The sequence below is a fragment of the Lissotriton helveticus genome, chromosome 6 (genome assembly GCF_964261635.1).
Source record: "Lissotriton helveticus chromosome 6, aLisHel1.1, whole genome shotgun sequence".
Classification (NCBI taxonomy): Eukaryota; Metazoa; Chordata; class Amphibia; order Caudata; family Salamandridae; genus Lissotriton; species Lissotriton helveticus.
Window position 1 is genome coordinate 1155515096 of NC_136067.1, and position 15568 is coordinate 1155530663.

Consider the following 15568-nt stretch of genomic DNA (forward strand, 5'->3'; position numbering starts at 1 on the left):
TTGGTTCGTGAATTCTTTCCCCGTTATGGACTCCCTAGGGTCGTGTATTCTGATAACGGCCAGCCATTCTCATCTGAGTTAATGAAACATGTTTCCCTCTTGTTAGGGTACCAGTGGAAGTTCCATTGTGTGCGCCATCCTGAAGCAGCCGGTCTCGTAGAGAGACATAATCAGACCCTGAAAATCCGTATTGCTAAGACATGTAAAGAGAAAGGTGTAGACTGGCTAGTTGCCCTGCCAGTTGCTTTATTCTTCATGAGGATGGTTGCACACTCCAGATCAGGTCTGTCCCCTTATGAGGTCGTATTCGGCCGCCCCCCAAATATGTGGGGTACACCTAGACCCTGCAGTATTACAGATGTTTCCAGTAATATGTTGACAGATTACCTAGCTTCCTTGATGTCTGCCCTACACTCTTGTCGTTCCCAGGTTGCCGCTGCATTTCCAGACAATACTGAAGTGAAACCACATGAGGTCATTCCAGGCGACCTCGTGTTGGTCCGGAATTTTGATCGTTCAAGTCCGCTGGAGCCTCGCTGGAAGGAGCCACGACTAGTCCTTCTGACCACCCGTACGGCCGTGAAGTTGGAAGGCCGCAAGGGTTGGGTCCATCTGTCGCATATCAAGAAATTTCATGGAGTCCGGAAAAAGACTTTTAATGACGATTCCAAAGACTGTTCCATTTTTAAAGACTGCCTGAAACCAGACTCTAAATCAGACATTGATTCAAATCCGGAACTGAAAGTTACTCTGTTAGAGAAAACTCCGCAACAGCAGTATAAGTTAAAGCTCCGGTCTAGTAAAATAAGTCAGCCAGTTTAATTGTCTAAGTCCCTCTCGGGTGAAACGGTTAGACAGGTTTCTGACATGTATGAGATAGACCCCCATAGTGAGAGAGTTAGTCAAAACTCCATAAGATGTATCGTTTTTCTAAGTTTCTTATTGTTTCTAAGTTTAATGGTTACCTGCACAAGTTATGCATTACATTTATGTTTTCCAAGTTCACATGCAAACAAGTTTGCTAATGTTACAGTAGAGCACACATTTAGTGATCTGCCTCCTCACGAGTTATCCTATCGTCTTGCTATGCGTAATAATACATTTATAAGAATGTTACACTATTCACACCAGACCAGCAATGCTACTAATTGTTGGGTGTGTGGTCGACTCCCCCCTTTCCAGACACCGAAGGGAGTTCTGCCACTTTTTCCTTATCCGTTTTCACATAATGGTTCGTGTGGAGCATGGTCCACGTTAACGTCATCCTCCAATGATATGTCCCTTCTGAATAGAACATGTTTTCCAGACAAGCAAGGTCTCCCCCATAGAACAGGGTTAGATCTAGAAAATGAAGTTTATAATTTAGGTAATTATTCTTCGAATTTTATGGTCCTGAATGTTCAGTCTGATACTACTCCAGACTTACCTGCTATTTCAGTACTACCAGTCAAAGGCGAATTATGTGTCCGAAATAATGGTTCCGCACATGTAGGACATAGTGATTGTACTACTACTGTCGAGTATAGTGACAGTGGGAAATCTATCTTCAAAGCCTCACGTCATTCTTATTTTGTTTGTGGTCAGACCGCATATGTTCGTCTGCCCCTCGATTGGGATGGAACATGTTACATTGCCTTCCTACTGCCACCAGTTTTTCTAGCCCCATCCGATTATCACAGAAACACACATCTAGTACACGTCAGACATAGAAGGGAGATCGAGTCCCCAATTGTCGATCAAACTGAAACTGCTCTAGAACAATATACAGATTTCAATAAAGGTTTTTTCTTCTTTATAGGACCTGTCCAGAATAGTAAGTTAATACGTAGATTAACCAGAACCCTTGAAGCAGTAGTGAATGAGACTACTTCTGCTCTAGGTAACTTAACCGAAGAGCAATCTGCTATGAGATTTGTCGTGCTCCAAAATCGTCTCGTTCTTGACGTCATACTGGCCGATAGAGGAGGAGCATGTAGAGTCATCGGATCTAGTTGCTGCATTTTCATTCCTAATAACGCGCCGTCTGTTTATTCAGCTATAACCAGACTTCATAAAATTGCCCATCAGTTACACCAGAATCCAGGCACCTGGACATGGTCCGGTTGGCTCTGGAGTATCATATCTGCCTGGGGATGGAAAGTATTGTCATTTCTAGGTATTGCAGTAATGATCATATTCAGTTGCTGCCTCTGTATACAATGTGGCCCTGCGATTTGCGGCATTTGTGCTACCTCTTGTATTCCTAGTCCTAGATCCCGTTCCAAGACAATTCGAGACGAGCAAATGATGCTATATGAAATGATAGATGGTATCATGAATATTGATGTTTCCTGATGTAAACGTAGGGCACAAGGAGGGAATGTGGAAAAGTAAATGTTGCCATGTTATATGTGCCTACGTGTTCCCCATATTATGTTATATGTGCATGATCGATATGCATTTATTCCCCTCTGATCGATTAAAGACGCAATTACAGTTGTGTCCATCTCTAGTATGCCAGTTTCCAGTCTTCGTGAAAGCAACGAATATTAGGCCCATGTAAAGCTACGTTGCCACGTCTTACAGTGTGCACGTTAATTCATTGAATTGTCCCCGTTTCTAGGCCTCAAAAGGGCCCGGACTCAGATTCAGCTCCTGTCTCCTGAACCCTCTCCGAGGAGCGATACAGCCCCCACCTGTATCCCTGACCCTTAGCTTACTTCTTGCCACGCAGTGCCCGGCTCGGCCTGGCTCTGCCTCCCAGTCTGCCAAGAGTATGTTATGTTTCTAGTTATCAGTCCAGCCCTCCTTCTCTGCATTCCTAAGCTACTGAATCGCATCAATAGTTTCCGTCATGGTCTAGCCTTTATGTCTCCATGTAAGAGAAATACTGTATTAATATTCATAGAATATTCCTCGCACACACACTACATATAGGATTATGTATGCACCAGTCTTAATGTCTGTTAGCCTTTGCCCTGATAACTTTTGGATTCTATCAACATGTTCCCTAAACACGAGATACTAGATATGCCCGGGTACATGTCGCTCTGACACTCCAGACTTTCGTCTCCTCTTCTAGCGCAGAAGTCATAGCCCCCCAGTTCTCCCTAGCAACACGTCATTGCCAGTTTGCGCGCACCACTAGGTTAGAGGTCCCAGCTGCTCAGGTAGCCCCCTCCATGTTTCCGCCCCGTTTATGACATATTCTGTTACGTTTGCATCACATGTCTATGTATACGCCCTGTACACACCTCTTGTTACACCCACTTTATGCCTTATCTTTCGCGACTGCTACAAACTCCGCCTACTGCTACGCCTACTGTATTGAATACAATGTATTTGTTTAACTATAAATATTGTGCACTGTTATTAAAAGTTTGCTAGCCATTCCCAGATCCTGCCCCGGCAGCTGTCGGGCCCTGCCATCCCATTCCCATGCAGGCTGTCCTGTTCCAGTCCTTTATGCTTGATTAAAGCCTGTATACTCTAGCTACCTCGTATCTTGACTCTTATTTATTGAGCTAAGCGTTTATTGATTATAGTCAAAAATAGATCAGGTAATTAATTATTTATTTACCACAGAAGGGGGGAGGTGAGCGGAGCTGAGCAGCTCCAGAAAGAGCCGAAGTACGGCGGGGGAAGACTGGGGGCAACCAGGCCCCGTCCTTCGATCACTCATCCGCTCCCACACCATGAACATGGAAACATGACCATGTTTCTCCGAGGTCATGCAGAAATGCCTCGGAGAAACGCACGTCATTTTCGGGATTGAGGGGCGTGTTTTTCGTTCTCTCCTCTTCCCATTGGCTGGAATGTAAAATTCCGGGATTGAGGGGCGTGTTTTTCGTTCTCTCCTCTTCCCATTGGCTGGAAAGTAAAATTACAGCCAATGGGAAGAGGAGAGAAAGAACATGAAAAAACACGCCCCCGAATCCCAAAATGACGGGGCTTAAACGGACAGACACCCCTCTTCTCCAATGGCTGGCCTCCGTTTAGGAAGCCAGCCAATGGAGAAGAGGGGCGGGTTCAAGCCCCACACTAAGAGACATAAGATCTCGCCGGCGAGACTGCGCAAGCGCAGCCTACGCAGGCAGAGACCTAAAAAGGCATCTCAAGGTAGCCAGTAGTTTACACCGTGATGTTTAACAAAAATACTAATGCCTGTGGTAGATTCTGGAAGGACACATGGTAAGGTTTGTTAATGTACTTAGACTACATGATCTTGATTGGCACAGCACAAAGCTATTCTTTGGAGCCAGTTCAAGGTAGCATCAAATCTTATGAGGAGTCTATGGTTTGTTGTAAATTTTGTTATAAATTTGGACGAGCCAGGCATCTCTCACAAAAGATGGCAGTGCACCTGTCTCAAGACTTCTTCCACATTTGCTTGGTACTGAAAATGTTGCTCACATTAAAATACATTCCATTCCATTCCATTCCAGCGAACTTTATTTCGGTCAATGAGACCATAAAAAGTGAACAATACTGACAATGATACATAAAATACATGGAAAAAGAGCAATATATGAGAATAAAATAAAGACAGAACTCAGTTAAAACTTCAATAAAATTCATCATAACAGGGAAAAAATTAATATGAATAAGGTGCTGCTAGTCAGCGACCAACGATTACCCCAAATCAAGTTGGTATCTTCAAATTTCCATTATTCAATAGTGTGGATTTTTTAAATTTAACAGGTTAAAAGATAATAAAACATAGATTGAATGATTAAAAAGACTATAGTAAATAAGAGATGACTGGATGGGCACTATGGAAAAGTTTAGAATTGCAGAACTGGATTTAAGAATTACCTCCGGTTGTGCCACATAGAGTTCAAAAAGCGGGAAACTGCAAAAACTATGGGTGGGTGGGAGTCCGTTCGCAATAATCTGAATGCCTCCACATACTGCCTACAACCCAGGTTCCTGCAAAGTGGAACTAGCCACCACCTTCTAGCTGTTTTATGCCCAGGACAAAAAACAGAAAACGGGGACATCAGTCTCATCGGTACAGTTACATGCAGGACACCCCAGGGGGAAGGTTTGTGACCATTTGTGGTAAAGGCGCGAAGCGGGAGAGTCCCTATTCTAAACTGGAAATAGTTTTTACTTGCCAAGAAAGGTTGGATGATAGCCAATAAGTGCTCAAAGTGGTACTCCGCTTTGATGTTTAGAAAGTTGACTGTTAAATGACCAAATAGAGTATTCCTCTGGATGTCGGCTACTTTGAGCAATCTATAAGCTCTAACTAGTGCGAGACATGAAATGGCCTGGCACGCTACTTCCGGGTTACTCCATAGGTTTGGAAGACCTAGCTTGTGACATGTGTCCCTGATGTGTGAGAACCAAGGCAGGTTGCCCGCTCCCGGAAAGCCCAGAATCTCCTTTAGTCCTATTCGATAGCCTGCGAGTTCCGGGGTCGCCCACAATCTGCTCCAGAGTGTTAATGGTCGAAGACCTATCTCCTCTGCTATGGGTCTAATACCAAGATCCATGCGTAAGGGGATGAGTGGGGTACTAGGTGAAAGACCCAGCAGCTGTCTCATAAAGTTGTGCTCAGTTTTGGACAGACAACCAGGGGTGCAATGCCCCCAAAGCTCAGCCCCATGCATTACAGCACTGCTAATTTGCACTTTGTAAATCTCGGCCACGTGGCAGCCGGTTTGCAAGAGAAACTCCTGTAGGTTTTTAATACTTCCCCTACCGTCTGGGCACGTTTGAGGCTAGATTTAGCTAATTGTGGGCCCCAGTCAAACTTTTCAGACAGTGTGACACCAAGATACATTCCAGATGTATTAGTATGTGGTTTCTGGTTCGTTTCTTTCCAGGGCTAAGGATGGTGCTGGACCTGACAGATCTTTTATTCTGCATTGATGCCAGTTAAATCTGTGATAAGGGTTTCTTCTAGGAAAATATGTATATTTCAGAATGCATGTAATTTCAGATTCCAATAAGGAAATGCTGGAATATGTAGGAAAGTTGATTTATTGAAATGGAAACATGCACATTACACCATAATTTAACAAAAAGTACACATCTTTTGAGTACATAAATACTCAAAATAAATGACCAAACTTATACATTGCTCGAAAGATAATTTGAACATACTGAAGACACGGTAGGTGAATCTCAAATAAATTCTTTATGTATGTATATTTGGTACATATATAGTATTAAATAATTAAAGCTTTGAAGTTGTCAACTTGTGTAACAATTTAAATGCATGAGGGCAGACTATTACTTTAATTCCTTGCACAGTAATGTTTTTTTAAGGCCACCTCATGCAGCCACATACTAAGGCAGTGTCTCATATTTATTACAAATGAATGACAGGGTGTTGGCTCATGCACCATAACTTATTTTCGATCCTTATATTTTGACTCAATGCTGTGAAATACAGCAGGAGTGGGTATAACTTTCACACATGATGAGAGTGTGTATATTGGGTTTATGTATTCAGGTGAAAGCAGGCTATGTGTTTACACTGTCTGAATGATAATTTTAAAGAACTGACCATCTCCAGTTATTATTTGAAGCACGTTTAAAATGCATATTCGGGCCAGCTCATGCCAGCCCCATATAAAAACAAGGACAGAAAAAGCTAATAGGTCTGGCTTTGACAAGCTAGGGTGATGTTTATTTTTTTTATTGCAAGCATATGCCCACAGATTAATAAAAAGGAGAAAACAAAACACACCACTACATATACTATGCGGCCTATGCTTGCAATAAACATTTTAAATAAAAAAGTATTCACTGCAAATAATTGTACTATATTCGTGAAGAAGCTTTCTAGCAGGCTGTTAAACTTAGAATAGGTACAGAAACCCTTTCCAGTTTTAAAATTACATCACATGAAAATCTGATTTTTATTGGTTCAATTACTGCAACCTAAGGACTTAGCTTAAGCACACAAATATCACAAAAAACAAATAGAAAGAGGACAAAGAATGGAAAGAAAAACAAAATGTCATGGTAAAGTTTTGGCCCTCCAGCCCTCTCACTGCAGTGCACTTCTTTCTATGCCTATGATCTCATGTAATGAGAAAAAATGCCATCAATCACAGTGCAATAGATTCGATAACAGCTTAACAGCTGACCAATGGATGAAGAGAGCTAACCCCAAGCCCACGTGTGTATTTTTTTCAAATGTATCTTTTTATTAAGCATCAAACACAATCAAATACAAAGGATTGCACTCTTAAGAGTACCAAAGAGCGTGTAACTGCCCGGGAGGTGACATAAGGAGCTATGATGGGTTCAGCTTCGCAAAGTCTCCAGGCCAGTCACCGTCCCATACCAGGCGAATGATGCTAATTTCGAAAGAAGTAGCCCCCCCTCCAAACCAACCAAATCTTCCCCCTTCCCCCCCCCCCCCCCGTCCGGTGGTGATGAGATAAAAAATAAAAGAAATACAACAGTAAGTAACAGAATCAGAAAAAGACAGTGATAAAGGCAATGTTGGCAATGCACAAACTAGACTAGAAAACACTCGGGGCAGCCATCAGAGCTCACCATCTCCGGCCAGAGGCCACTAAAACTGAAATAGATACATAAGATACATAGCCCACACAGTTGGCGGACAAACCGCTGAGGGCAAGCCCCAGGATAAGTAGGACACCAGAGGACCCCAGCACAGTGTAAAGTCTTCAGTATCAGTCTGAAGAATGTCCGCCAGGCGTTCTATGGATATGATCCTCCATAGGCGAGCATGCCATAAAGAAATTGCCGGGCCTCAGGCTTTTTCCATGCAGCTTCCAAGGTGAGCTTGGCCGCTCCCAAACAAGTCCACATGATCGCTTTGTCCGCCTTAGTTTGTTTAACCAAAAGAGGGTCTCGGAGACCTAGAAGGGCGAAGTCTATAGATATAGGAATGGGGTAGCCCAGGATATCCTTGATGTGAGAGAGGATTTCATCCCGGAAAGGACGGATCTTAGGACAGTCCCACCATATATGCCTGAAGTCCCCCTGCAGGCCACAACCCTGCCAACATAAATCTGATGTGTCTGGAAAGATACGCCTAGGTAGGGTAGAGATACCAGTCGTAGAGGGGTTTATAATGCGCCTCCCGTAGAGCTATGGATCAATTATGTTTAAAAATATCCCTCCAAACATGAGACCATTCCCCATCCTCTATATCCCTCCCCACAACCCGCTCCCAAAAATGCATGTACCTCGCCCTGGGGGGAAAAGTGGTGGAGAGTAGCATTGCATATAAGGCCGAAATAGCTCCCCTCATGGACCCCGCCCGCAAAGCCACGAATTACTCCATTTCCGTACATTCCCTAACAGCCACCTCTCGTACGGGCGGTGATAGAACCCAATGCTTAAGTTGTAAGTAGTGGCACTGTTCGCTCAGAGGGAGTGAGAATTCCTTCCTGCAAACCTCAAAAGTCAAAACCTCCCCATCCCGAAACATATTCGCTATTTTGAGGCAATCCCCCTTCCTCCAGCAATCAAAGGGCCCCTCGCGTAACGCCGGTGGAAATTCTGGATTAAAATGATTAGGTGTGTATGGGGAAGGGAAAGACGTCCAACCCAACCTCTTAGAAACCTTATCCCAGGTGATGAGAGTCGTACGGGTGGGAGTGCTAGTATAAGCGTTGGCAGGGCGGTGTTGTTTAGGTTTCCATAGCACATCCCAAATATACCTCCCCACAACAGCGCGGTCCATGTGAAGCCAATGTTTCTCGGATTCCCTGGCAGACCACTCAGTTGCCACCCGTAGCTGAGCAGCCTGATAGTATAATGCAAAATCAGGTAAGGCCAGTCCCCCCTGATCACGTGAGCGACGAAGTACGTGAAAAGGGAGGCGAGCCCTCCCCCCCTGCCAAAGGAATTTAGTAACCAACGTGCGGAGCGTCAGCAAAAGCGAATCCTCTAGCGCTATGGGAAGTGCCTGAAACAGGCATAAAAATGTAGGTAAGACCGTCATTTTAACAGCATTAATCCGCCCCAGCCATGAGATATAAAGAGGTGACCACCGTTTGCAATCTCGTTGGAGCTGAGCTAAAAGAGGTGGGTAATTCGCGTTATATAGATCACTCAGTTTGGCCGTAAGACTCACCCCCAGGTAGAGTAAGGAGTGTTTTGCCCATTGAAAGGGGGTCGTAAGTTTCAAGGGGGACACCTCCGCAGATGGGAGAGTAAGGTTAAGTATGAAAGATTTTGAATAGTTCACCTTAAAACCAGCCACCTGCTCAAAGCTCCGTAATTCCTCCTGCACTGCGCGCAGCGACTGAGCTGGATTCATAAGGGAGAGGAGGATATCGTCAGCGAAGAACGAAGCCTTATGTTCGATCTCGCCCAAAGGGATGCCCCAGATCTCGTCATTAGCGCAAAATCTAAGCGCCAGGGGTTCTATACTTAACGCAAAAAGAAGGGGCAAGAGGGGACACTCCTGTCGCGTGCCCCTACTCAGAGGGAAGGGAGAAGAGGAACACCCATTAACCAAACACGAGATGTAGGCCGAAAATAATTAGCTGTCACCATATTAATAAAAGGGTCCCCAAACCCAAATTTGCACATAGTTAAAAAAAGGAAGGCCCAATTGACCCGGTCAAAGGCCTTCTCCGCATCAAGACCCACTAACACTGCGGAAATCCGAAATCTCGAGGCCTTCTCAATCAAATGGACCGTGCGTCGAATGTTATCATGGGCTTGTCTGCCTTTGATAAATCCCGATTGGTCGAGATGAATGAGGGTAGGCATCAAGGATTCTAATCGTGCCGCTAAAGCTTGGCATCCAAATTGAGGAGGGCAATTGGCCGATAAAAACTGCAAGAATGGGGGTCTTTACCAGGTTTGGGGATGACGGAATTCACTGCTTCCGCCATCGAATGAGAGACCTGCTCATCGTTAGCGACAGCCTGAAACAGGGCTGTAAGATGAGGAAGTAGTTCTGCAGCAAAACATCTGTAAAAATGGGCCGTAAGGCCGTCGGGACCTGGGGCCTTGTGTAACTTAAGTCACGTGATAGCCTCACCAATCTCTTCCTGGGTAATAGGGGCATCCGATTCCGCGGCGGACGCCTTCGATAACTGCGGAAGGGCCAGACTATCTAGAAACTGTTGCTGACGTAGTATATCCGGCGCAGAGCCCTGATAGAGTTGCCTGTACAAATCCCCAAATACTTCAGCCTTAGCAGCGTCTGAGTGGATGATATGTCCCTGGCGATTTAGGATCCCCCCAATAAAAGTATTTTCCCTTTGGACACGAAGTTGGCTTGCTAAGTGGGGGCCCACCTTATTACCCTGCAGGAAAGAGGACTTACGGATCTTCAATAGGGAGAATTCCGCCCAGTTGGAATAAATAGATCTTAATCAATCAATCATGGCATTTGCATAGCGCTACTCACCCGGAAGGGTCTCAAGGTGCTGGGGGAGAGGGGTCAGTCACTGCTCGAACAGCCAGGTCTTGAGCTGCTTCCTGAAGGAGAGATGGTCTTGGGTCAGCCGAAGGTGGATAGGGAGGGTGTTCCAAGTCTTGGCTGCCAGGTAGGAGAAGGACCTTCCTCCGGCGGTGGTTCTGCGGATGCGTGGTATGGCGGCGAGGGCGTGGTTGGTCGATCGTAGCTGGCGGGTGGGCGTGTAGGTCAGGTGGTCGTTGAGGTACTTGGGGCCCAGGTCGTGGAGAGCCTTGTGTGCGTGGGTGAGGAGCCTGAACGTTATTCTCTTGCTGACGGGGAGCCAGTGCAGGTCTCTCAGGTGGCCGGAGATGTGGCTGTGTCGGGGGATGTCCAGGATGAGTCATGCGGAGGCGTTCTGGATGCTTTGGAGTCTTTTTTTAAGTTTGGCTGTGGTTCCGGCGTAAAGGGTGTTCCTGTAGTCCAGTTGGCTAGTGACGAGTGCCTGGGTGACGATCTTCCTGGTTCCTATGGGGATCCATCGGAAGATCTTGCGGAGCATGCGCAGGGTGTTGAAGCACGATGAGGAGACGGCGTTGACTTGTCTGGTCATCGAGAGGGAGGAGTCGAGGATGAAGCCCAGGTTGCGTGCGTGGTCCGTTGGCTTGGGCGTGGTGCCACCAGGAGTCGTCCCAGGCGGAGGGCGATGATCCCAGGATGAGGACTTCCGTCTTGTCTGAGTTCAGTTTCAGGCGGCTGTTCTTCATCCATTCGGCGACGTCTTTCATCCCTTCGTGTAGGCTGGCTCTGGCGGTGGCGGGGTCGATAGTGAGGGAGAGGATCAGCTGGCTATCGTCGGCGTAGGAGATGATGTTGAGGTTGTGTTGGCGTGCGATGGCTGCGAGGGGGCTCATGTAGACGTTGAAGAGGGTTGGGCTAAGTGATGATCCTTGTGGTACGCCGCAGGTGACTTCGGTGGCCTCAGATCTGAACGGGGGGAGGCGGACTCTCTGGGTTCTTCCGGAGAGGAACGAGATGATCCACTCCAGTGCCTTCTCTTGGATTCCGATGTTGCTGAGGCGCTGCACTAGGGTGCGGTGGCAGACAGTGTCGAACGCTGCAGAGAGGTCCAGGAGGATGAGGGCCGCTGTTTCCCCGTTGTTGAGCAGGGATCTGATGTCATCGATGGCTGCGATCAGGGCGGTCTTGGTGCTATGGTTGGCTCGAAAGCCAGACTGCGAGGGGTCGAGGGATCCGTTCGTCTCGAGGAAGGCGGCGAGCTGTCTGTTGACGGTCTTCTCAATGACTTTGGCGGGAAAAGGGAGGAGCGAGATGGTGCGGAAGTTCTTGAGGTCGGTGGGGTCCGCTGTTGGTTTCTTCAGTAGGGCGCTGAGCTCGGCGTGCTTCCAGCTCTCCGGGAAGGTGGCGGTGTGAAAGGAAGTGTTTACCCCGGATAGCCGTGAGTTGCCGCTGCAAAACACGTGTCGGATTAGCTTTGTGCGCTCGCTCCACCACCCCTAATTCTTCCTCTAAGGCCTCCCGTTTCCTCGCCCGCTGCCTGTTTAAAGTTGAGTTGAGTTGAATACCCTTACCCCGAATCACAGTTTTAAAAGCATACCAGTTGTTTTGAGAGGTTGTGTCCTGGGGATCGTTTTGTGAGAAAAAATCGGCGATAGCCGCACGCAATTCCTCTTTGGCTGCTGGGTCTCGGAGTAAAGCTAAAGGAAAATACCATCGAGGGGTTCTGGGGGAGGGTCCCGCCCACTGAAGACCCAAAGTGATCAAGCTATGGTCAGACACTGAGATCGGCATAATCTGGGCAGCCTGAAGAGCCCCTAGCAAAGCCTGGCTGACAAATATATAATCAATTCTCGAGTACGTCCTATGGACGTGGGAATAGTGGGTGTAATCCTTAGTGGTGGTTTTCAGTGTGCGCCAAGAATCAATGAGACCCAAATCAGTGATATGCTGTTGTATCCTACAAGGGAATGTACTAGTAGCGTCCTGGTGGCGCTAGTGCTATCCACAGAGCTCTGCCAAACAAGATGAAAGTCTCCTAACATCACAATAACCCCGTCAGCAAAACCACCAATTAAATCAAGTGCTTGGGAGAGAAATGCAGACTACCAGAATTTGGTGCATAAAGGGAGACAAAAGTGCAGGGTACACCCCTTAAACGGCCCTTGACCATTAGCAGCCTTCCCTATTTGTCGGACTTTTGAGACTCGAGTTGGAAGTTCGCGGATACGTGGAACAGTAACGCTACACCATTGTGTTTCGAAGCGGCAGAGGAAGAAAAGATCATTGGGTAGCACCTGTGACATAACTGAGATACTTCAGCCCCCTTAAGATGCGTCTTCTGTAAGGCCACTACTTCAAATTTACGATCTGTCAAATACTTCCAAATTTTTTGACGCTTCTGTGGGGAGTTTAAACCCTTAACATTCCACGAGGCGATGGTAACCATCAGACATACAGTCCCCCCCCCCGCCCTCCCGATCCGCCCATGAAGCCTCCCCCGTGTAAAAGCCCTGTTACACAGCCCACCGACCCCCTTCCATGCTCTGTGCCCAACACCCACCCGTCCTCCCCCTGAAGTAGCACACCACCGCCTTGAAAAAGAGCACCGTCTAAATGAAAAAAAAAGGCCCCCCATAGTCACCACTGGAATCCCTCCCAACCCCCTGAACCGTCCCGAAACAACCCCAAAAACCAAAAGCCAAAGGGTCCGGAGACCCTTGGCGAATACTCCTCCCTCTCACAAAAGAAGGAATAGTGGGAATCACGGACAAGGCCCGCACCACTCGATCGTAAAGCTCAAATATCCTAGGGGAAAAAATGCAATAGCAAACAGGCAAGAAAACAAAACCCTCAGTGTCTTTAGACTGGAAAAGCCGAGAGACAGACGCTCACCGACGAGTGCACCGGCTATCAAGATGAGTCATGGCTGCAATAAAAACTCAGGTACCACAGGCACACCCCGCTGTGGCGTGGCCAGCGCACGGAGACCAAACAGAAAATCACAAAAGTCCCAGGTGGGACCTCGGTCGCAAGCCGAGGGCCGCAGATGCACAAAAGTTCCAAGGACCCACATATGGGTGACTGACGGCCTCCAGAGGGTAAGTAGACTCCAGCAAAAAAATAGGAACGTCAGAGCCACGAAGAACACCAACAATCAGTCAGGACAGGACCGGGCTTCAGGTAGGGAACCCCCCGCCCGGAGGTCATGAACATCCAGAGATCTGGTGGAAGTGCAGCGATCACTCAGTCAACGCCACCAAAGCCCGGAGTGAAGCAAAAAAGGTTCAACGGCGCCTGGTGACGGTGTGCTAGGCATTAAAGCCAATCCGTGAAGTGCCCGCCGCCTCCGCAGAGCCCGAGTCGGTAGACTCCTCAGGAAGCGGAAGCCCCAAGATCTTCAAACCTTCTGTCAGGTCGGTAATGTGGTGGGTTTTGTTACCATACTGGAAAATAAGACCAAAGGGGAAGGACCATCTATAGCGTATCTTATCCTCCTGTAACTTGGTGGTAACAGGACGCAGGGTCTGCCGGCGGGCCAGAGTCGCAGCCACCAGATCTAGATATAAAGAGCAGCCATGCCCCTGAAAAGAAACCTCCTTCAATTTCCTAGACGCCGATAGGAAGGCCTCTTTAACTTTGAAAGAGTGGAGCTTCACCAGAACATCACGCGGTTGCTTGCGAGACCCCGTCAGCAGATGCACTCTGTCAATTTTGATCTTAAGTTGCTGAGGGGCGATAATCTCAGCAAAGAGGCCGGACACGAAGGCCTCCAGGTCCCTCCTCCAGATTCTGAATCCGAATGTTTTCCCTCCGAGTATAGTTCTCCAGATCCTCCGCCTTGAGTTGGACTTGTTGCAACTGGGCCCTGAGGGCCTGCTGCGTGTCAAGCATCGTGGCCTCGGTGGACGATACGGACTGCGTTGGCCCTGCAACCTCCAGCAGACGGGATCCTATGGCGTATACATCTTGCCGCAGCGTGGTAAGCTTCTCGGTAAGGTCAGCCTTTAGTTGGTCTACCGAGGACCTGAGGTCTTGTTTAAACTCCCTACAGAGCTCCATCTTGAAATCCCGAAGCGTCGCCACAAGATCCTCGCGGGTGAGCGCCATGTCTTGCACTGGAGTGGGATCCTCTTGGGAAGGCACCTGCCTCGAGGCCTTAAAATAAGTTGAGACCTTATTTGTTTGCTTTTTGGGAGGCATAAGGTCCCACACCCCTGGAGCCAGGCGGCGACCGCAGTGCACCCGATGCAAACCAAGATCGAGAGGTGTCCAGGGCTGTCCCCCTCGGAGAGTTAGGGATGACCAGAGCGTGGATCGTCACACTGCAGAACCTTGATTCTCGCTATACCGCCAGGCACCGCACCAGAAATGCAGGCTTAATCCGGGCTCCCCGCCAAGGAACGGAGCCCCCTCCAGGACCAGGTGCACCCCCGCTGCTTGGCCAAATCCCCGCTAAGCTCACCACCACAACACCAACCGGTAATCAGGGTTCCATATGTCTCACTTTGCTGCAGCTAAGTGCGGGGCGTCCGCCGCCGCCATGTTAAAGTCAGGCACAGTCATCTGAAGTGCGGGAAACCTCCACCCCAGTGGGGCCTCGGGAGACAGCCAAAATACGGAGGGTCACCATCCAGGGCTTGCGTGGGGCCCAAGCACCGACCCCGTCACTGCCAGCACCCACCACGGACTCCACTGCACACCGCCATCGCCGAGGCTCCAAAGTCGGGTAGGTAGCCCTGTCACAGTCGCCGCAACTCAGCCGCTCGGAAGACTGTCATCAACTGTTCCTCCGCCACCAATCGCCACAGGAGGCTTCTCTCATCAGTCCGCTGAGGCCGCTCAAGGCCGGTCAGACACCTCTCACCGCTCGGGACACCCGGCGCCGTCCTCCACAAAATGGCGCCCGGGGTCCGCGAGCTCCTCCGGGGTCTCTCTCAGGACATCGCTACAGCTGGTACCGCAGTCGCCTCCCATCAGATCGGACACCTCCCGCAAACCTCAGGTGTCCGAAGAGCAGCTGCTACCATCCCCTATGCATCAGGAAGGGCTAAGAACGATCGGGCTGGCGTGGAGCGGAGCGAATTCAAGACCGCTCCGCCATCTTACTTGGCCACGCCCCAGCGTGTGTATTTTTTATTTATGTTTTTTTTTTTTTTTTATTACGAGAGGTTGGGGAAAGAGCTAAAGTTGTCTAGGCCAGGCCAAAAAAAGTGGAGCTGT

General features: G+C 48.2%; 1 protein-coding gene across 2 annotated transcripts in view; it reads right to left on the reverse strand.

Annotated features, from left to right (window-relative positions):
• The window catches only part of LOC144763331 (uncharacterized), a 398941-nt gene that overhangs the window by 324167 nt on the left and 59206 nt on the right, over positions 1-15568 (reverse strand). The window lies entirely within an intron of this gene.